This window comes from Diadema setosum, chromosome 14 (assembly GCF_964275005.1).
Source record: "Diadema setosum chromosome 14, eeDiaSeto1, whole genome shotgun sequence".
Lineage (NCBI taxonomy): Eukaryota > Metazoa > Echinodermata > Echinoidea > Diadematoida > Diadematidae > Diadema > Diadema setosum.
Genome location: NC_092698.1, coordinates 33191012 through 33214944, shown reverse-complemented (window position 1 = coordinate 33214944; position 23933 = coordinate 33191012). Strand labels below are relative to the sequence as shown.

Here is a 23933-nt window from a genome sequence, read left to right as displayed (position 1 = left end):
CAGTGAAAAGAAAAAAAAATGAATTTAAAAGCTTTCCCCACTAATGATCAGTGCAATGGTCCAGAGATGAACTCCGTTTGCAAGATATGGCAATTGCAATCCAGTGATCCCACGAAATAATGCGAAGTAATCCGAAACCACATCAATCATTAATACATCTCTTTGGGGAGGAGATGAAAATTCCTTCGCCGATACTGGAATAAGGCACAGACAGATATAAATCCGAAGATGTGAAACTGTAACACCTTAGATCCAACAGTTCTGTCAACCGGTGAAATTGTCGTCTGTCATAGACATGGCCTTGCCGTGCTACATCGGTATGGTTACTTCCAAGTGCAGACAGACAACACACCTAAACCGAATTGTATCACCATGTGATGCGGCGCGCGTGGAGTACACCTGTCTGTGTAACGGATTGAGCGAGAAGTATACACACACCTCGGTGGGGGATTGCCGAGTTCAGGTTCTAAACATACGGGAACCCTCGTCACCAGGGTAACAAGACGCCTTGCGGGGAGCGATGCGATGAACTGCGTGTGTCGTTCACATAGTGGAAACGCCATGCATTGGCGCGGCGATCGAACGCAGTCTATTGATTGAAGTTGCTGGGTTGGAAAACATTAAATGAAGAGATAAAAGGTGATTCGCTGATGCGGAACTGCGTGAAAGGGTAGACAAGATAGGAAGTGTGTACCTCCGAGGCCGTCGTTATAGAGATGGGATTAATGAGCGGGGATTTGTTTTGTGACTAACATTCATTAAGAAAACACGTGTATCAAGGTCATGTTTGGGGTCGTTGCATGAAGATGACAACAATCTCGCTAACACAAAATGCTTCTGCTTTATGACGTGTTGAGCAATTACTTTCCAATGAGCTTCCATTCAAGATAGGTTTAAGTATAAATTGAGCATATTCAATTCATTTGTACTGCTAGGAATGCAATGCAGTGAACGCAATAGTGTCAGCGAATTGCAACTTAAATACATCAGTGTCATATTATTATATATTATTATAGTGTCATATGATTGCAAATTGTAATCATTACATTAAAAATAAAAGTCATTGTATAGTGATGGTGACAACGATGATGATAAATACAAGAATGTAATTCTACTATTACAATACTATTACTACTACCACTAATGGTAATGATTATGATGAAGACAACAACAATTGCAATAGCAATAATGATACTATATTGATTATAGTCTCAAAGATATTTAGCTAATAATTGAACCACTATGGTCTATCATAGTCATCACATTTTTATCATACATCTCATTGAAAGAGGTCTTACAATACTCCAAATCCTAGTACATCAAGGTAATTCAAAGTTTCTCAGTAGTATAATGAGTCAAGGAATGAGGACGCGGGTAAGTTAGTGGCTTGAAAGTGACTTTAAAGATGAGAGTTTTACTATTCTGTTGCCAAGAATTTGCACGCAAAACTCCACTTTCTATCTTTTAATGCGTCATGCTGCTAAATTGCTGTGTGCACAGGTCCACCATCAAATTCAGAAACAGCTTCTGCTGCTATCAAAGATGGAGCCGCATAAATCCATGCCTCCTGGATGACATAAGGCTTTGGCTTTCTCTCCCTCCAGAACTCTTTAACCACACTCAAAGTTGCCTTTACCCTTTCTATGCAAATTACTTTTGACAGCGTGTATAATGCTATATAGGATTTTCTGTGCTAATCGGCACTGAAAGCATATAAACGGTTAATCTTATGCTCTTGTATCTTACTATCCATACACAAGTCATGCTCAGTGTAAGATTCTATAATTTATCTGCTCTATAACATTTACAGGTAATATCGTACAAGAAATTGAAGGCATGTGGTCATGCCTTGCATGGCTAGCATCGTGCTTAAAGAATGTTCATTTGCATGATATCAGCGTCCCCCACCAGAAAAAAAAAATAGCAAAAGCAAGAAAGTAATGACCTTGACATAGACACACTTTAATAAAGTTTTGATAAAGAAACACAAGTTGCAGCACTTAATACAGGACGCTAAAAAATCGACTCAAACTTGTAAAAATAGGAAAAAATTCAGTGAAGGAGTGAGGAAATTAATGTTCGTTTGTCATAAAAGAAAATACATATCCCTACATTCTTGTGTAATGTGCAGCGCTTTATGGACAATAAGTGCGCGATTTATTTTCTTCTCATTCAAAATTTCTTGTGATGGAGATAATTTTCTCTGGAATCGAGATGTATAGGATGTAGAATTGCATTGTCAGCAATTTCATGAAGTTGGATAGTGAAAACAGGGGATTCAGAAAAAAAAGATCAAATTTTCCAATAAGATTTTATGTGCGAAATGAAAGGAGAGTCGAAAATCGAACCCGCTAGCTCCCTTTCACCGACATGTTTGCAAAAAATGTAGATCAGCAGTTGTGATCTTACAAAATTTCATTTGTACAGAGGGAGACAAATTGAAGAAAACTCATACCTCATGTCTTTACCCCTCTGCTTGATAATCTCTTGCTTTTAAGTATAATGTTGTTCCAATTTTACCATTTTGGCTCATTTATTTGACAACCAAAATTGCATCATCCGGGAATGTCTTTCAGGTTATGTAAAATTCTTTCCATGACAGTAATTTGCTCTAGCGCTGTATCAGCTGTAGGACAGTCTGCTCCAAAGCAGAATAGCAAAATATTGATATTTTGCTGAAAATAATGTGGCGCTGGCAAATAATTTTGAGGAGATCACGGGCACTTTGAGAAACAAAACTCCCGCGCAATTTGCCAGTAGAGGGCGACATTGTATCTCGCCAATAATGTTATGTGGACTGTTGATCGCTTCTTCTTTGGTGTGCTGGGGGTGTGGGATAGTGCTCGTGGTTTCTTGGGTCAAAGGTCAAGGCTCTCATTGTTGTGATTGTTAGGAAAGTCATGGGTTTCTTATATATATATATATATATATATATATATATATATATATATATATTCTTTTCTTTTTATTCCATCTCCTCCCCTGTGGCAACAGCATTGTAAGTGCCTTTTCTTCATTGTTCGTGTGTGTATGTGTGTTTTCTTTTTTGAGTCGTGCATATCCAGATGTGTTACAAAATGAGAAAGATCTGCATGCCTATATGTTACACAATACTAGAACATGTATTGTATAATCATTCACATATGCTTTTGAATGTCACCTCTGGGCAAGTTTGTGTATATGCTTCCTTCCTATATAACATATTATATATAAACATTTATATTGCACTTCTGCTACTACTACAGTACTACTATACATGCATATTCTATGTTTTATATGATATGATATGATATGATATGATATGATATATATATATATATATATATATATATATATATATATATATTTCAATTTCAATTTCGATTTCAATCTTATTTTCGTATTTCTCGATGGGAAATACATAAAATACAACAAAATATAATAATACAGAACGTCCAGCTTAGATATATACAAAAAATACAAACATAGCACGTAGCGGTCGATGTGTCATTTTCAATCAAAGTAAAAGAATGCTATAGATGTATATAATCATAAACCCCTCAGAAAAGCTCTGCAATTTCTGTTAGATGTGTCACATTCCTCATGCAATCATTTAAATGTGACACCATAAGAAAGCCTCATTAATTTTCTTTGTTTTCACAATGACTCACTTGTTTACATTATGCATTCTTAGAGTGCACAGTACGAAATGTGATATATCAAACTTAAATGGCAGAAATTATTTGAGGGGCTCATAGATATATATACAAATTATGTGGCTGTATATGTGTGTCTAGCTCATGCTGAGAATTGGCACTGTCGTATAGTTACATGGTATGTGACCTTACAGGTAAATTATGTGCTCTTAAAAACTAGACAGTTACGACCCTAGCTTCGCGCCTGCAGACAGCAATGATTGCACTTTTATTTGCCATTGGATAATTAATCACCAGAAGCTGCCGTGCAACGGGGAAACTAGCCCCTGTTAGCATTGTCAAGAAGCAGCGGGAAGGTCAAAGTTCACGTATTCCTTCGGCGAGATCCTAAAACACTCGATTAGTTAGAGAAATTGATTAGCAGACACGGGATGTTTAACCTCGAATAATGTACCTCGCCCAAAAGGTGTGAGGTAATATGTCACCATCAGACAGTATCCAGGTTTTAGGGAAGTTTCCCCTTCTCTCTTTTTATGCCTCCGCCACGAAGTGGTGCCGGAGGCATTATGTTTTCGGGTTGTCCGTCCGTCCGTCCGTACGTCCGTACGTACGTCCGTCCGCTTTCGTTTACGCGATAACTTGAGTAATATTTACTGGAATTTTACCAAACTTGGTCCAAGTATGAAGTATGATGGGGCAATTATTTGATTAGATTTTGGGTGAAATCGGCTGAAGGTCAAAGGTCAAAGGTCAAGGTCAAATCATGAAATTGTATCCGTTTACGCGATAACTCAAGACTGGATGGAGCAAATTTCACCAAACTTTGTTGGAGGATGATGTATGATGGGACAATTACTTGATTAGTTTTTCAGTGAAATCGGACAGAGGTCAAAGGTCAAAGATCAAGGTCAAATCTTAATATTTATCTGTTTACGTGATAACTCAAAACTGGATGAAGCAGCTTTCACCAAACTTGGTCCAAGGATGATGTATGATGGGACAATTAGTTGAGTAGATTTTAGTGACATTGGCAAGAGGTCAAAGGTCAAAAGGTCAAGGTCAAATACTACAAATGTTGCAATTTCCCCCATATCTATGAAATGCCCGATGGTATTTTCTTGAAACTTGGTGTGGACATGTACTACTGCGTAAAGATTCTCCAGAGAGAGTTTCATGTCATAAGGTCAAAGGTCAAAAGGTCAAAGGTTAGGTGAAAATGTTGCAATATTACTTTTCTCTCAAATGCTTCAATGTATCTTCGTGGAACTTGGTACATATGCATGAACTGTCTGGCAGGGATTATCTAGGGAATTTAGGGGTCATGGGTCAATAGTCAGGGGTCAAAGGTCAAGGTCAACTCCTCAAAATTTTACTATTTCCCTCATATACTAGTATATGCAATGTTTGCATTATTAGTTTCAAAACTTAATACATGCATTACCTAATGGAGATTCTCCGGGAAATTTCCAGCCAGAAGGTCAAAGGTTAAGGGTCAAAGGGCAGGTTTCAATGCCCCCCCCCCAAAAAAAAAAAAATCTATTTTGTACCGTCATCACACTCTTTATTCGTACCTTGGAAATTACTCATTGCATAAACTTTCCCAAAATTCCCCAAATATGTGTACCTGCACTCTTAGAAAATTATAGCAAACCCAGTTCAAGACATTTCTGACAAACCTGTCATTTCAATATTTTGCCAGTTATGTGAAACTGTCATGGATCACACATTGTGAAGACATTGTACTATACGCCTATTGGGAGAATCATGCATTATGGCGGAGGCATCAGTCGCCATAGCGACATTTCTAGTCTCTCTTGTTACGTGCAGATATCACCGTTCAACTGCCATCACTTCCACCCTGCTGTATAAGATAAAAGTGTTCGCAGAACTAGTATAATTTTGTAGCAATTTTGTAGTATAGGTATAGTAGTAGAAGTAGTATAAAGTATAAAGTATATAGTAGTAGTATTAGTGGTAGTAATAGTAGTAGCAGTAGTAGTGTAGTAGTAGTAGTAGTGGTAGTAGTAGTAGTAATAGTATTAGTAGTAGTAGCAGTAGTAGTAGTAGTAGTAGTAATAGTAGAAGTAGTAGTAGTAGTAGTAGTAGTAGTAGTAGTAGTAATAGTAGAAGTAGTAGTAGTAGTAGTAGTAGTAGAAGTAGTAGTAGTAGTAGTAGCAGTAGTAGTAGTAGAAGTAGTAGTAGTAGTAGTAGTAGTAGTAGAAGTAGTAGTAGTAGAAGTAGTAGTAGTAGTAGCAGTAGTAGTAGTAGTAGAAGTAGTAGTAGTAGTAGCAGTAGTAGTAGTAGTAGTAGCAGTAGTAGTAGTAGTAGTAGTATAGTAGTAGTAGTAATAGTAGTAGTAGTAATAGTAGAAGTAGTAGTAGTGGGAGTAATAGTAGAAGTAGTAGTAGTGGGAGGAATAGGTTAGTGATAATTACAGAAGTAGTGGGAGAAGTAGGCTATAGTAAAATACAACAGTAGTAGTAGTAGTAGTAGTGGGGGAGCTTACAGCAGTTGTAAAACTAGGAATAGCAGCAGTATCAACAAAGTAGTTGTACATTAAAGAAGCAGTAGCTATGGTTGAAGTAGAAATAATAGCATTCACTCTTTCTAGCAACAATAGCAGTATGCAGTAGCAGCAGCAGTGCTGTCTTTATGTGTGTATAAAGATAGAGAAAGAGAGAGATGAATATATTTCGTTTCTGTAAAAATGAATGCCATGACATTTGTATGCTTATTGTGAATTCTGCTACATGCCTTGACAAATATTTAACTCGGCAAGCTTTGTTTCTTATTGTTGGAATATATTAGAAAGATCACCCGCTTAACCTCCATGACAGTAGTCACATCACCCGTAACCAATGACGATCTTGTGATTTTTTCCGTTGTTTCCATTAGAGGCAGGCAAATCACCACTTTGTCTAATTAGCTGCAAGCATTAGATTTACCTTTGCTACTGTTGTTTTGTTAGTTTGTTACCAACATCAACGAAATTGCGAGTAATCGTCACTATTTGGAGATATTGCTACCTAAAATCGAAAGTAATAACAAAACACTCTGAGTAGCGTTGATAATCACTTTTTTTTTTTCAGATTGTGATTAGCCCTGTGTCGTTGCACTAGTTTGTGTTTTACTGTGTTCACCAAAGTCATCTTAAATAATAGTGGTAGGTCCTATTTCAATTTGAAGTATTGTAGAGCTGAATTGATTATGCACGTCTACTCGTTGACACAAAGGTAACAGTACATTCCTGAGAACGGTTCCTCACATTCAACTTCACATTGTATTGTGTAATGAAGGCATGAACATCAGTAGTCTGTGTGCTTCGTGTTACGTACCCCATCATGTGTAAATAATGTATACGAATAAATCATTACTCAAATATAAATATGCGCGTGCAGGCTATACAGTCTGCATGGTGCCAGAGACTGAACCATATTCTACTGTCCCCGCCCCCCCCCCCCCCCCCAATGATTTTTTTAACGGTTTTACCCTATTTCCAGGGTGCTGAATCCAAATCTGGATGATGCAGATCTTGCATCCTTGAGAGTTTTGAGATATTCAAAATGGCCGCAAAAATGGCCGCCATATACTGAATAATTTCCACCATAGTATTATTTCTTTAAACGGTGAAAATTCAAAACAATGTGATTTCTTAACTCTATTTCAAGGGTGCTGAATCTGAATCTGATGCAACTCATTCATCCTTAATTGTTTTGAGATATTCAAGATAACAGACGAACTGGCCACCAAAATGAATGCCAAAATGGCGCCGATATCATTCCTTCCCATTTCTTTATGAATTCAGGAAAAAAAAATGAGGTCTTCACTTCTTTCCGAGGGTGCTAAATCCGAATCTGGATGATGAAACTCTTGTACCCTTTAAAAGTTTTGAGATGGTCAAGTTGGCCGCCAAAATATGAAATTCCTTGGGGCCTATCCTTATGAATGGTGAAAATAATATACTCTGAAGTGATTCGAGGTATGGGTCCCCAATTTGTATTCTATATGCATTTCAGTTGAGGGAATTCGTCAAATCAGCAATGAATAACTGAAAAGATCAGATGTATAAAAAAAAGTTGATATTAACATCTTCTTCTAGAGATGAAAGTCTGATACAGAAATTATAACGGCTAAACCTTATTGTGCCAAAAAGTCTTACAAAATAGCCATAAAGATGCCCGCAAAGATGTCTCCCAAGATGTGAAGTTATAACTTATTGATATTATACTCTAGGGAAGTTACTCTATTTCGGCTTGTGTCAATATTATCGTATGACCTTTTGGTTAAAATGTTAATTGAAACTCCTCTAGTGCTTTTATGGAACTTGTGAATTCTCAAGGATTCAAGAGTTGCATCATCCAGATTCGGATTCAACACCATATCGATCGAAATAGGGTATAACCATCAACGAAAACTTGGTGTCAGGTAAATTTTAGCTTTTGCAGGCAGACTACTAGAATATTGTATTCTGCTGACTGTTGGCATGGCTGTTCGGGATGTACACACTGAGTCTTTTGAGTCGGAAAAGAATGTTCAGCGAATGTATAAAAGCGAAATAATGTATGTTTGTTGTGCTTATTGGGGCTACAGATGCTTCACGTGCCACGCTTCGACAGGTTCGCTGTCGGGTTTGTCCAGAATTGTGGTGGTGGTGGCGGTGTGGTTGCTGGGCATGAGTGTGGAGGGTGGCGGCGGTGGTCGTGATGTGTATAATTTTGTTCCTGTGATGGGTTTTTTCCGCGGTTGCGTGATGGGCTTGTGCTGCACGTCCGCTCATAGCGGCCACCAAGGAGAATTCCGCCCAACCATCCGGGGGTTGCATCTCTTTTATTGACTTCTGGGTGTTCTGCATGAATGATCCCCGAGTAGCCTAGTCTTTCTTTACCAGCCGTTTTCTCTAAAATCTAGAGAGGACACTCAGGACATCGTCCAAAACAGCACAACTACATCATGCTGGGTGATATGAAAAAGACTTGTGAGTGGAGACCATACCCGTTATTGTCCGGATCAAGTAACCACAAAATAAAGAATTAACCCCCTCAAAACCACAGTCCCATTGCAGAGTTCCAGTGATTTTGTATACAACAGGTTGTGATTATACACTCTTAAAAATCCCGGGTCAGAATTGACCCTTTCCGGGTCAATTCTGACCCGGAAACTGGGTCTGTTGGGGTCATACACCGTCCGGGTCAGCCTGACCCGGAGAAAAGAGTCGGCACTACATTAACCCCTTTCCGGGTCACCTTTCTATTCAGTGACCCGGAAATCTGTTGACCCGGAATTGACCCGGAATTGACCCGGAAATCTGTTGACCCGGAATTGTGTTGACCCGGAATTGACCCGGAAACTGGGTCTGTTGGGGTCATACACCATCCGGGTCAGCGTGACCCGGAGAAAAGAGTTGGTAATATATTAACCCCTTTCTGGGTTACGTTTCCATACAGCGACCCGGAAATCTGTGTCACTGATTTGTACCCTTTCCGGGTCAGTTTGATCCAGAATTCGAATCCGTTGGGGTCAAAACCGCCCCCGCGTCATTATGCTGCATGACTCTCGATACATCTTCACATGACACTGCAAAGTATTTGAAATTATTTCATCATAAAATTGTATTTAATACAATTCACTAATTTAATCTAAGTTATACACATATCTGGCGGCCTATTTTGTATATAAAAAAAAAAAACAATATTCATAAACAGTGAGGATTTACTAACTTTCCCATTACACTTGATGAATAGGCAACTGACATGCCCTTGGTTGATATACTATTATTTGCAGTATTTTTTCAATGTTCGTGAAGTTATTTAGTAAAGTACATTTCTAAAAAGCTCAAAGTTTATACCAACACTGCTGTGATGATATTTCAAGTAACTGTATGAATTTTTCCGGTAGTTGTCACGATGACTTGTATACATGTACATCGAAAAAAATGAAAAACACACATTAATATTCACAACAAAGAAAATAATTATTGTAAAGCCTAAAATAGGGATATTTATATGATTATGAAGTCAAATCATTGATGAATCTTCCTTTGAGTTCTGTGCAGTGGAGTGTGAGGATCCGCTCAGTGAACTTGCTGGTGCTAAGTCTGATGTCACACCTGGTGTAAAATGGACTGGTATGTCTTTAAGATAGCAATACCTGCAGAGAGAGAGAGAGAGAGAGAGAGAAAAAGGGGGGGGGGAAGAGAAGACAAACTGGCATTACATGTAACATGTAATTCCCAATCCAATGCCCTGCCTTATGCTGCCCCGCTCTACCCTGCCCAAAGCCGTTCCTAACAAAGTTTACTGCAATTCATGATCTCTGAGCAAATTGCACAAAATCATGCAAAATCTTTATAATACATTCATGCTTAGCAGAGATCAAAAAGAATGCAGTAATAAGAAAATGAATTTTGTCATTAATTGTGTGGGGTTTTTGTTGTTGTTGTTGTTGCATATTCGTGTTAAATATTGCATTGCTTGGTCCCACATAAATATAGTCCCATAGTTGGTCCGACATAATGCATGTCATGTTTCCATAAAATTATGTTCAAACTCACATTGCCAAAGGTTTAACAGGTGCTACTTTGACTTCGCTGGGTCACACCTGACTCAAAGATATAATGCTAATAATTTAATGATCAAATATTCCTGCATGTCATTCACAAATTTCCTCACCAGAGAACGTGAGAGACATTTTCTTCGAATGCTAAAATTATAGGAATACTGCAGACATACACTATACAAGTACAGTGCTTTCTCATCCAGTAGTACGAGAAACTTTCTTCCCCTCTTTTCTTTGTTCTTTAAAAACACATTTTCAGCTGACGGTTCAGAGAAATTGAAACATGTTTGAACACTGTTTCAATAGGCCTACACCGCATCACGACCATGAATGGAGAACCTCACAATAGGCTTGGCAGAAATTATGATGCAAATATCAGATATAGAACTACAGTGAAATAACGTAATAACAACTATAATAGTGTAGGGCCTAGTCTTTGTTTTAGTGACCATTTTTTTTTTGTCTTGGTAAGGGAATGATTCTAAGTGCCCTACAATAAAAGAACAAATACAAACTATGAGTAAATGGACAACAGTACGCAGCCTGCCAATATAATCTCGTACAAAGTAGTAGGTCTATACCTTTGATGACCATTCCCTTTGGTGAGTGGACAACAGTAAGATGGCTAACTGCTATTGATGAAGGATGGCCCGAGGAATCGTCAGCAGCTCCCAAGAGGCTTCAGGCTGTTCTTGCTCAGCAAACTGCAGGAGTTCAGCTTGTGGGTCAGCAGGGCGGGGGCATCTTCGCCGGTCACTTCTCGTTACTCTATTTCTTTTGTTTTTTTAATACAAACAAACAAAAAAGGATTATTGCCAATTTTTCATCTCACGCTGCAAATCCGCCGTGCATCTCATGTTCTCTCCCTGTCCATATGATGAGTTTGATCATGAGAATTAGTCGTGATTCTCTCCTCAAACAAGATACGACCATCCACATGTCTGTCTAAAAGTGCGCTATTGTAACTGATTTGAGCGTAGCCAGTCACAATAGCATCAAAACAGACAGGCAGTTATATATGGATTGTAGATCTGAGATAAAATAATTTAATGGCATAAAAGCACTGACAAAAGCGGCATATGTGAGGAATCATTTCATTTCAGTACAATGTATATTACTATTGTAACTGTTGTCATCGACATTGTCATCATAATGATCATTTCCAGTATTATACAAGAAGTGAATGGACACGAGTGCGATGGTACAAAATTCCGAACGCAGAAAGATAAAGTGAATCGTGAGCTTTTCATATCTTTCAAGTGGAAATTACACTCGGAATAAATCATTGATGCAGGGTGATCGTGCTTTATCCGATCCGTTATATGGAACCAAAATTGTGGAACCAGTTACCTATTCAGTAAGAGCAACTGTCATCTACAGAGACATTCAAATCTTACAATGTACTGTTCCTATCACACTGAGGACCGAAATTGCTCTCATTAATGTTCGGAAAAATATTCTTTATTTGGTATATGCTGTATTCTTTTATTATTATGTTTGTTTGTTGTACTGGGTATGTTATTGTCTTCTTTGTTGTCTTGTTTGAACATAGATCTATAAAGACAAATGTAAAGATCTAGTTCTATATCTTTTAATTCTTGAAGCGCCATGAGCACTGAAACTAAGCTGGACCTGTGCGCTATAATCATCATCATTATCATTATTGCTATTACTATTCTTATTATTATCATTACTACTACTACTACTACTACTTTTACTACTACTATAGTACTATATTAGACCACAGACTTGTAAAAGGTGAACTATAGGCCTCCTGGCAGCCAGTCATGGATAGATAGGCCTACCGTACGCTTGACAGACAGCAACCACGTTAGATAGGCTCTACTGTTGAGTGGACTAAGCTGGGGGAATTAATTTGCACCTTACTAACGAAACAAATTTGATCGAGCAATCTATAGCCAATAAGTCTCTGCACGAGAGTTTCTACTGACATTAGGGGTGCCTGCATCCTCATCCTTAGCTATCCCTCCTACTAATAATAGGGCCTACCTCTAAACTTACGGCTTTAGCTTAAAAAAGAAGAAGACATAGGCCTATTTAAAACTGTAGGGCCTACTTTGTTCTTATAGTCTGAAACCAACCAGATAGATCTAATTTTAAAGTTAGAGCTCTATATAGCTAGAGACTAGGTCTTATATAGCTACCCGACCGGTAGGACCTAGCTAATAGATTCTATGTTAGAATTATATTGTCTAACAGTTAACTTAGGCGTATAGGCTACTTGGTACTAACTAAGTAAGATCCTACTGTATTCCTAGGCCAAGCCCAAGCCAAGGCGATAATTAACAGAAATAGATCTAGCCTTAACCTCTAACACTTTAGGCCCTCTTGGCCTACTATTTACGGTAAGAAAATACAACTTTTGAATAGGCCTAGGCCTACGAAGGACGCTAGGTCCTACCTAGAATCTACCATGCTTTCGATACTTATCCAGGCTGAAGATCTCCTGCCGTACACACACGCAGTTTAGTCGTTGCTCGTGAAATGAGACGTAACTAGTACTATACAGTAGAGTAGTAGCTGCTGCATTACAGTGCGTACACTGCTGTTTACACAGTGGATTGGGCAACAACACAACAGCCAGGCGCAGGGTAGGTTCTATACGATAGTGTCTTTCTTGAGAGATTAGAATCGAAAACCAAAGCTCAATCTAGTTCCATGATTAGTCAAATCAGAACATGAATATAGAGTATCAAATTGTCAGATCATAGATACGTACCTTCGAAATTTGAGGCAAATCTCTCCAAACCCCAGGTTTCAAGCAGCCTCCTGACACACGGCATTATCGTGCAGCGTCGCCATGATGAATATTGATGGAATTTAGGCCAATGAACGAAAGGACCAATCAGGCTCGCGCTTTACTAAGATTCCTCCAATCAAATTGCATCTCCCGAAAGTCTGCAACGCGTTGACCACGAACGGGGTCACAAGCATTATTCAAGTGCTGGAGCTCCAGAGCTTGTGTCCAGTCGACTCCTTTCCGGGTCACATTGACCCGGAAAGGGTGAGATATTTTTGACTGGGAAAAATGGTTAGAATTCTGACCCGGGGTTTTTAAGAGTGTAGGGATGGCAGTTTCAATACACCTGTTGGCAGACCTTGCCCATCGCTGAAAAAGATCTTTAACACCAAGCATTCTTTCAGTATGGTCGAGGGTTGAAGTTCAAAAGACTGGAGTGGACAATGGATAATGCAAGTCGGGTTTTCTATACGGATTGGGTAACAATAGCCTCGTTAAGTGTCGGGGCTTTCTGCCGTATTCATTGGCTCTGCATTTAAGGCAGGCCAGCATAAATGTAAGAATACAACTAGCGTCATTCCCCACCCTAAACCAAGGAGGTTCTAGAGAATGGAGTCACAACCGTCTTATTTCCTTTGAACCATGTTCGAAGCAGGGAGGTGTTACAGAGATGGAGTGGCAACTCTTTGTAATTCATGCAAACACAATAACATGTTTGGGTTCAAGGCGTTACAATGGGATGTCTAGCATTCCATTACGCTTTGAAGTCATGCTCGGCACCGCTCTAGTTGCAAGACGAAGTTCGGAGACGAAGAACGCATTTCACCTTTCGTTGAACTACAAGCTTTATTTCACCGCAAAATTTTATATGAAATACATGTACTCGAATTGATTTAGAATAGTTTAGGAAAGAATTCAATATTATTAACATGTATTTCTAGTTTCATCGTAATTCGCAAATCGAAAGGAAATGGAAATTAGGCCCTCTTAAAAACCTAATTTTTTCTATAATGCGCACATTTCCGCATGTTAATTTTCTATCTTTTAATAAGGGATATTTTGATCTTTCAAATAAAGTACTCCGTTATAGCGTGTTCCAGCGTGTTTATAAACTATTTGCTGTTAAAATTGTGAGTTTTACACTGCATTTTGATTCGCTGCTCCAATTCAAGGTACACAAATTCATTGTTGCCATCACATTGAAAGAGAGAGCGAATTGCAGTAGGAGCAAATATTTCTAGATGTGAGAGCGCTAGTCCCAATTATTGATGCTCTCTTTTGTCAAAGCACATGGGTAACACCTGTAGTTGAACGCATAACTTCTCGGCGGTGCCGCGCATGACTTCAAAGGAGAGCTTTAGTTGCCTCTCCTTCTCTAGCACCTCCCTGTTCGAAGCCGCCGCTCAAAAATATTTGAAGCATGTATCAAACAGGACCTGCCGCGCAGATACGAAGACAATTGACTCGTGTCTCATTGCATAATCACCAGCCACTTTCAAAGGAAGATATGTCTTTGTGATGGTAATTACTTTTCGTTATCCCTTCTTATAAAAGGTAGGCGGTACTGACACGAGGATGCGCGAATAGAAATTGAGAGAAAAAAAAAAAAAAAAAAAAAGATTACTCGACTGGGCATACCCGGGCACTAATCTGATATATCTATCAATAAAGAATTATACTTGAAGATTATTCCATATTAGTTTCATCTGTGGAAATTAAGCGGAAAAGTGATAAAACCAGCTTTCCAGGATGGTATAGCTTTAAACATTTTCACATGATACAGCTCTGATTTACACTTTTGCGCAAATTTCTGGACGGAATTGACTTTTGTTTTACATGCTTTATCATTAAGTGAAATTTCATTTCATTTAATAAATATATAAGCAAAATATGGCCAACATTATGATAACGTTCAAAATTAATCTTCAGATTGCTCAGCAAGACGGCGGCTTGGAACATCGATCATCAAAGGCACAAGTGCACCTGTGGAATTCTTTTGTACATCGATAGAAATCTGAAAACTTAATAATTACAGCCAGTTCGAACTCCATGTATAAAACCTCCTTGCCTAAACTAAAACATACAAAGTTAGGCGCAAATTATCAGTTTCTTAAATTTGTTACTTTAAGTTTGAGCTCTAATGTAAACCTCACACAACAGTTTAACAAGAATCTGATAAGCTCACTTTTTTGCTTTCATTGGAATACGGTGTATATACTTTTCAAGCCTGAATATACGCTTTAAGACATAATTTCAATTCAATTCAATTCATTTATTTCATTCTCATTTTCTTTCCAACAAAACATAACACGAGATAAATCAGAAAATCCATCATAAGCATGTATACAGTACAAAGTGCGAAGGATTAACGATATACAACAAACTAATTTTCCTATTTCTACCCGGTCATTCTCCCATGAACTCTAATTTATCACAAAATTTTCGCTCAAAAGTCACATTACAAATACATGAATACAGACAATATTAGTAGAATGTAATTTGTTTTCATAAAATCAAGCATTTTTAAAACTATTTAGGCTACCGTAACGGAAACGCCCATGTAGATACCACCACAGTCGTGATAATTTTTTTTTTTTCATTTATTAAGTGGTTTTGACATTATTACTGTGTATGACTTTTTTTTTTGCATTTCCCCTTGGTTCAGTCTCCCGAATTACTCTGGAGCATGATTTTCACTTCTTATAGGAGGATATTATAGGAAATTTCAGATTTTAGCAGCCGTATTCATTTTGAATAGGGTAAAACCATCCGAAAACATCGGGAGGACGATAAAAAACAGGCCCAAAATCTGACTTTGGCACCCCAGACAGTACTACCTGTATGTTGCGTATTAGGTATGAGTGGCTGTGTTCAAGGACCTTTTTGTTGTTGGGGGGGGGGGGGGCTGTATTGCTATAACATTGGTATGCCCTTCCTTTTTTCATCCATTTCACTGGATTCATGTTTATTTAAAGTGTTACAAGTTCGATTATTTTGGATAACATTTTGAAGCACATGTACAACATCATGACAATCGTCTCACCCAAATCATAGCCTGGAAATCTCTCATGGGGGGGGGGGGGGGGGAGGGATTGTCCCTCCTGCTCCCTTCTGTGTATATGCGAACCTGAATGTGTGTGTGTGCGTGTGTGTGTGTGTGTGTGTGTGATGTATAAATATAGCTTGACTGCGCTATTTTCTGAGAGTGTGTGCCCTTATACGCTTTCGGACGTGTGCATACTTCGGAATTTTGGACTCATTAGATTACGAGCAACGGCGTACAATAATATTGACGTCATACCTTAAGTACACCGTTTTACGTCAGTAATGTGATACATGTCTCCTTTAAGCATGCTTTTACGGTGTGTTGGGAATATGACAGACTTGACTTCATGGACAAAATAACTCTTACAGACGATGAATTTACGCCTCACCAGGACAAGTACGGGGCTGTCCACTTCGAGAACCACTAAGTCCTCGGACTGTCCATTACCATCAATCCGGATTTGTCGCGGCCATACTTTCCTAGTCAGAAAGTGGGGTTTCCTCAAGACCAAAAAAAAAAAAAAAAAGTTTGGACAGCATTAGGGATGAAAGTCCCAGACGTCCGTCGGGTATATCGCCGAAACGACACCGACTATAGCGTCGTGCATTCTCGTGGCTTCCTCACCACACTCTCCCGTCCGGCTAGTGATGACAGCAGATTCGTCACTTATGCTGAAGAGTGCATGTATGAATCGCATAATACAGGGCGATCCATCACCTGCTGGGGCTGAGAAAAGGAACAAGAAAAGGAGATTGAGCTGAGTGGAACGTCAAAGACAAAAAAAGACAAGAAGAAGACGACGAAACCAGGGTGTGGGAAGATAAAAAGATGAAGGTTTGGGAGAGATGATGCTATAAGAGGATGATACTTGTTTACGGACACAATTTATTCCACCAATCTCCTGGATTTAGAGTCATATTCCACCCACTTCGCTATTTTCCGTTTTCTCCTCTGCAACCCGTATTCAACTTGTCCAGCCACGAAATTAAAACTCTGGACAAACAACTTTGGAAAACCCTATAATATGCTAATCTTTAATCAACCCTCTAATTGCAAAAGGTAATACAACTGTATTTTCTGCGTAGTAGCAGATTACTCCCTCGGTAGTAAAATATTGATTTTAATGTTTGCCTATGTAGTGTGAAAGTACGTAGTGCGAGTGACAAAACAGACATTCACAGAAATAAAGTATCAATCAGGCTAACATTTTTGTTTTCCATACACAGCAGTATCGGGATGGCGTTGCATATAAAAGATTACAGGTGGTATACTAAGGCTGGTGTTTGTTCATGAAGATTACTCGATAGTGGGATGGATAAGTGCATGCTTATCAAACTTATTGACGTTGGAGTACGTTGTGATCTCCAAGGAAAAAGAGAAAGTAGAAGGCAAATGATATTTTTTTTCTCTTGAAATATCATACACAAACTTTCTCTCATTTAGTTGTGCCGATTTCCATATGCTAGTTATAAACCATTCACCGAATATAATGACGTCTATCACTATAATGACAAAGAAAAAACAAAACTTCATCTTAGACCCTGACCCTTCTCTTGGAATATCATGCACAAACTTTCTCTCATTAAGTTGAGCCGATTACCACATGCTGGTTAAGAACATTTGCCGGATATAATGCTGTCTTTCACTAGTATAACACGGCGAAAGATATGATTATATCTTTCATTATAAAATAGTGAAAGATAATGTGTGACATAATGCCATTAAATTATAATAACATAATGTCATTATATTATAATGAAAAAGAAAAAAAAATCCTCTTAAACCCTTGGCCGCGTTTATGAACTCAAGCACGTCTGTGATAGGGATGGCGTCTGCAGGTAAGACATCGGAGTCATCACAAACAAATTCATCTTTTTAACTTTGAACCTTGACCTCTTTTTCAGAGCATACATGTCACTATTTTCATGCATGAAATTCTTGTGTCTTTGAATTGTTCGGTCGAATATACTAAAGGACTCGGCGAAATCATTTAATTCGATCAGAAAAGTTAGATGGAATATTGTTTATATATATATCATTACGAAATGAGGAAAATTCGTGACACGGAATCATATCTCCATCACACGAAAACTTAAAGTCATAAAAACTTTATTCCTCCCTCTGGATTCCTCGGACGGCATGGTCCCAGCCTCGCTCGAAAAGAGCCATCGACATTTTTTTTTTTTTTTACCTCGGCCCCACCGGCCACACCCACTTCGCACAAATGCATATTCATGACAATATATATATACATTATATATATTGTTTGTTTCATATTTTCTGTTAGGCGTCCGTTGGATAGCTTATCAAGCAAAGGCATGCTTCGGATTTTGTCATCACCACAGCTTCACGCTTTGATAATACCTATAGTACCTATTCTCAGATGCTCCGTGATGTAGCAATCCAATCTTTAAATCAAACAAGTGTCCTTTTGTTACGCATACATGACAGACTGCACTTGACAAGGGGAATGGTTGCAACAATATCGACAGTAAAAAAAAAAGTGATGATAGGACATATCCATGACACAGTATCTATACGTCTCTTTACAACCGAGCGAGCAAAAACAAAAAATAAAACTTAACAAAACAAACCAAAACAACAACAACACCACCCTTAGCATTATCGTCTGTATTCAATCTTCATTTCACGTAAGTCTGAATCCCGTAATGCTGCTCCTCATCTGACTGCGTCTGTGCATTCTAAAGACTTTTTGGCGCCAGTGAGGAGAAAGAGAAATCCCGCTCTTGGCGTATCGGAGCGGATTTAATTTCTTAGGTCTGCCTGATGCGACCAGCAAGAGAATACGACGCAACGCCGATCATCATCCACTATTATCGACTCTCAGTCTTGACACACATGGATAAGACTGATCACACAGTGTTTCAATAAATTCATGATATTCTGATGGGTGTCTTTTGGTAACCTCTCATGTATAGGTTGTGACGAAATTGTCCCTAAGAGAACCTCAGCATCTGACTAGCTATACAGGAAATGCTTTTATACGAAATTAACTGCTAATATGCCGCTGGGCAACTTCCTCTTCCAAAGGTATTACACCTATGTGCCTTCACTCCAAATCGTTTACTAGTATTCTCTTAGTGTAAGATCTTCCAACAGGTTGGTGATTACTTAAAACTGATATTTTTAGATCTTCTTTAGAGGCTAGGCACACACAGTATGATAGGAATGACATTGTCACCGTGTTAAGCAGCACTTATACCACACAGAGAATGCCTCAACGTAGGTGTTTGATAAACAAATCGGAGTCGGCATTTTTTTTTTCTTCCAAGACGCACGACAAGCTGGTCAGATTTCTTCAAATTATTCTTCAGGTTTGTTTTATCAGTTAGGTTGTCTACAGCAGCAATAAAGACGGCAACGTAATTAAGAATAGCAAAGAAAATGAAGAGGCTCTGGAGGAGAAAGAGGAGGAGGGAAGGATTAGGAAAGGTGGAGGAGGAGCAGGAACATGAAAAAGAGAAAAAAAAAACAAGAAGAAAGAGAAGGAAGAGAAAAAGAAGAAGAAGCTAACGATGACAACGACGATAGCATTTACAGCCTAGAAGTAATTACATTTGATAATATGTGTAAATCATTCTCACTTACACAAATAGGCAAGTTCTTTCATCATGCTATACATAATTGAGAATAATGTGACAGTCTGTCTGATGTTGAAATTCATCAATTCGGAATGATAATTCCTTATGAGAATAATTTCATCGAAGCGTGAACCTGATCATAAAATTCATGACATACCATATCCCTAGGCTGGAATTGTCACGCTTTAGAGTAGAGAAACACAAAAATTCCATGTCGTTTAGATATTCTAAGTCCAGTAGCATTTCGTGTATTTAAGCATAATTATGGCTACAAGCAAGTACATTTCGAGGGTTCCCCCTAATTTAAGATGTTCCTATCTTATGATTTAAAGGAAAAGTTTTCCCAAATATACAAATTAATTTAGTGAATGCAGCAACGTAAGTATAAAAGACATAAGTAAAGTTTGAGGGAAATCGAACAATCCCTTTAGAAGTTATAAATGTTTAAAGTCTTGGTGCCACATTGCTGCTGGATGACAAGACTACAAGAGTTCTTGAAGTCACTGTAGAATAACAATAATATAAAGAAAATATGAAGATAATTCCACATTTTTTTTTGATCGAAAGGAACACATTCCTACTACTTCTTGCTGACATAATGTGTTATGGGTACCATTAACACCGCTTTCTGAAGAAGGTAAGTCAATTGTTCTTTCATTATGCTAGAAAAATGAAACCTGATATTTTCCTTGAACAATTGTTCTGCAGTGATATAACGAACTGGTTTCGTCTTCTCATTCAGCGACACACGACGGGTACACCGAAACTTATAAAGATCCAAAACTTTTGAACGGATCGTTCAAATTTCCTCAAACATCACTGATGTGCTCTACTGATAGGCCTATTGCTGCATTCACTCAGTCCACAGTTATATTTATTTGGGAAAACTGGAGAATTCATAAAGTTGAAGACCAGCGCTTCGTCACCACTGCACATCTGACATCGTTTATAAATAAGGTAGGGCGTTTGCATTTCGATATATTGCATAGAAAGGTCACTGTCGAAACATTATTACTTTTGAGTTTCCTTCTGGGGATCAAAGACAATCAAAAGTCAGTCTAAAAATAATACGATGATTATCACGAGCATTGAAAGTTGGGTGTCTTCATCGTGATAAGGTCGATTCAACTCTCCCCTCTACTTCTTGTGTATAATGAGAGTGAAGGGAGGGGGTTACCTCCCCAGACGGGACCCCACCCCCCTCGAAGGAGCAGGCACTGATTTGCAGTCGATACGGTCATGGCGCGGTAATCAAATCTTGAATTACCATAACTCGATTTTGGCGCCCCTAATCCGTCTGACAGGTCGGAGTAATTTCATAGGTGTTCATTACATCAAACAGCGCCATCGTGGGTCACTGACTGTGGTTTCTCTTTAAAGGCGGAGTTCCATTGGATAGGTAATTTTTGCCTCGTCTTGACTCTAACAACACTCCTCTACAAGCATACATACACACAAACAATGACATTTTTTCACAATTTTTGTACAATTTAATTTCATTATGAATTGTGTGGTAGAATATTTGTATCCTATAAGTTGTACAGTATGATTTTCTCTACTCTTTAATTCTCATGAGTTACTCTGTATTGTTCTTGTGCTCCGAGTTAAAAAAGATAATAAACTTCGACTAAACTGAAAAGAAATTGTCTTCTGTTGTTCAAAGCATCTGGGAAAGAATATGAAATTGCATTGTTCTTTGAGCTTTCTTCATAATTCACACGATATCTGGAATAGACCCGTCTTATCTTGTCTGACTTACATTTATTTTTTCAATTCTAGTTCCCCCTCCGACGTTTGTTTGATATGAATGCCATAAATCCACACCTGAGGAGGCGAAATGTTTGTCTATATATATCAACATAATTGGAATATAAAGTGAGTGCGCGTGTAGAATATGTCAAATGCCCTATAATGTAATTTTATAGCGTGAGTTACTGTAGCGGCAATGAGGTCGTAGAACAGCACGCAGTGTCAACATATTGCCTTCAATCTAAACATACTTGCTACAGTAATCAACTCTGGGAGGAACGCAGAGAACAATTGAACAGGTGCAGAGAGCAATTGAACAGGTGCAGTGAACAATTGAACAGGTGCAGAAAAACAGTTCGCCCAGCTGACATGAACCAGACGCGGAACGAGCACTAAAAAATAGCAAGCCGAACATGACCAAGGGTGTAGATTCAATAGGCCAGTGATCCTGCGTTCTCATATGGCCTTTCCCTTGATGAACGAACCTTCAAAATAAGGAACCTTATTTCATTTTTTGGATTACTGCATGGCCGGCGGAACCGGGGGGGGGGGTGGACCCCCCTTTTTGTGCACCATACAAAGCACAAAGGAAAACATAAGGTGTCATCACTTTGCCCCCACTTTTAACCCGGAAGTACGTAATACGCACTAAAAAGAAATAGAGATCTTAAAGTGTGAGCGCGGTAAGATTATGTTTTTTCCGCTGAAGACCCTTTTTTGTTCTTTTTTTTTTTGCTTGTCACCTGAAGAAACCCGGAAGTGGAAGGGGGAGAGATGAGCTGAGGACCTTCATTTTTTTTTCTGCTTGTTAGCTCATGAAACCCGGAAGTGCCCCCCCCCCCCCCCCAAACACACTTTTGAAACTGCTCCGCCGGCCCTGTATTGAACCTTCGGAGTAACGAACTTTGTATCATTTTGGATTAACAAACCTTTGGAAAAACGAACCCTTTCATTTTATGATTAAAGAATCTTCGGAATAACGAAACTTCGGATTAATGAACTGTAACCAGAGGACCTGGTAAAAAGCTACATGCGTTACGTTCACCTTTGCATACCCAATGCGAATCGATGTTCATACAATATTACATTTCGATACTCGTACCATTTACGTCCATGGTCATACAGTATCTTAGTTGCTGGTATGCCGGTTAAGCCTTCCACAAGCTATATGGTAGTCGAGAACAACCAATATCATGATTTTTATAAAGTTATATACACTATTCTATTCCATTTAATTCATATTTGATACTTTTTAGTACTTGGGGTCCCCTTTGGATAGATTCATTACTGCGTTTGCTTTGTCGAACAAGTCTTAAAGCCAGAAATTTGGCCTACCAGGCGCAGTCTTTGCTGAAAAGATAAATTGGTCTTGTGAGGGAATCGTTCCATTATCCTGATTATCTTTAAAACGTATTATTGACATTTACAGAGGACAGAGAACGAGTAAATTCTTCCATTTTCTAAATATAGTTCATTTTTTTCCATATGCAGTGTCATCGATCAACATGTGAACCTTGCAAAAAACGATGACGCGTGAAGCAATAAAATATGATGGGGAAACGAGTTCTTGAGTGCATGATTTATTCTACTCTGTGATCAGTTGAATGTATTCTGGGGGTGTTTCACGAAGAATTTAAGTCAAACTTAAAAGTTAAGGTTGACTTAAAATTATGGTATGCAATTGGTTTCTCTTTTCAGTTTTATCTCATGTTTTCAGGATCCATCTTAAATTGTTGTCAACATTTACAGGTAAAAACTTCTTTGTCCCTCACTTTATTTTTCTAATTAATGCCTGTGTGAGAAAGTCTCCAAAATTTTCATTCTTAAATGACAACTGGAATATGGAAGTCACACACAGCCTACCAAGATCGAGTTAGATTCTTTGTGAACCCCAGATCCATTAATGATACCTCCGGGTAACCCTATCAGCATCAGCGCTCTATCGGGCATGTTGTAATTAGGTCTACATGTATTAACACATCATTGTCTGGTCCCTCCTTTATCTGTATTATTATCATTACTATCATTATTCATTTATCTATTCATGTCTTTTGCATCTGGGTCAAGAGGGCCACCTTGTCCCTGATGTATATTCGCAGGCGCATAGTTGTTGGAGAACTATTGGAATAGTGGACAAGACTCTGGAATTGACTATACATCGGAGGTCTTCAGTTCGAACTCCGTCAAGTGCCTAGTACATGGACAAGATATGTTTACTAACCACGTCCCTCTCGACCCAAGTGTATAAATATAAATTATTACCTGGAGGTATTTCACGAAGAATTAAGTAAGTCTTCAACATGAGAAACTTTGCTTGACATAAACATCACATATTTTTAACTGCGTGTGGCTACTCATGCACCAAAATAACTAAATTATAATAAACGTTTTGAATGAAAAATAATTACTGCAATTTCATATTATATGTAATTGTGAATGTGAGAAATTAGAGTAATTCATTTTTTCTGGATTTACTAAAAATCAATATCGGCAGACAACCATTTAATCATTTTCATCTCTTTAGGCTCGAACATTGCTTTGAATTTAGATTAGCCAATAAGTTCATATCAGGCTAAGATCGACTT

At 38.4% G+C, this 23933-nt stretch overlaps 1 long non-coding RNA gene across 1 annotated transcript; it reads right to left on the bottom strand.

Annotated features, from left to right (window-relative positions):
- Nucleotides 1-9268: 9268 nt before the first annotated feature.
- Nucleotides 9269-13009, bottom strand: LOC140237390 (uncharacterized). The gene is made up of 3 exons (XR_011901836.1): nt 12931-13009; nt 10772-10964; nt 9269-9782 (listed from the first exon to the last, which is right to left on the bottom strand). It is a non-coding gene; the product is annotated as an uncharacterized lncRNA (long non-coding RNA).
- Between the last annotated feature and the right edge of the window lie 10924 nt (nt 13010-23933).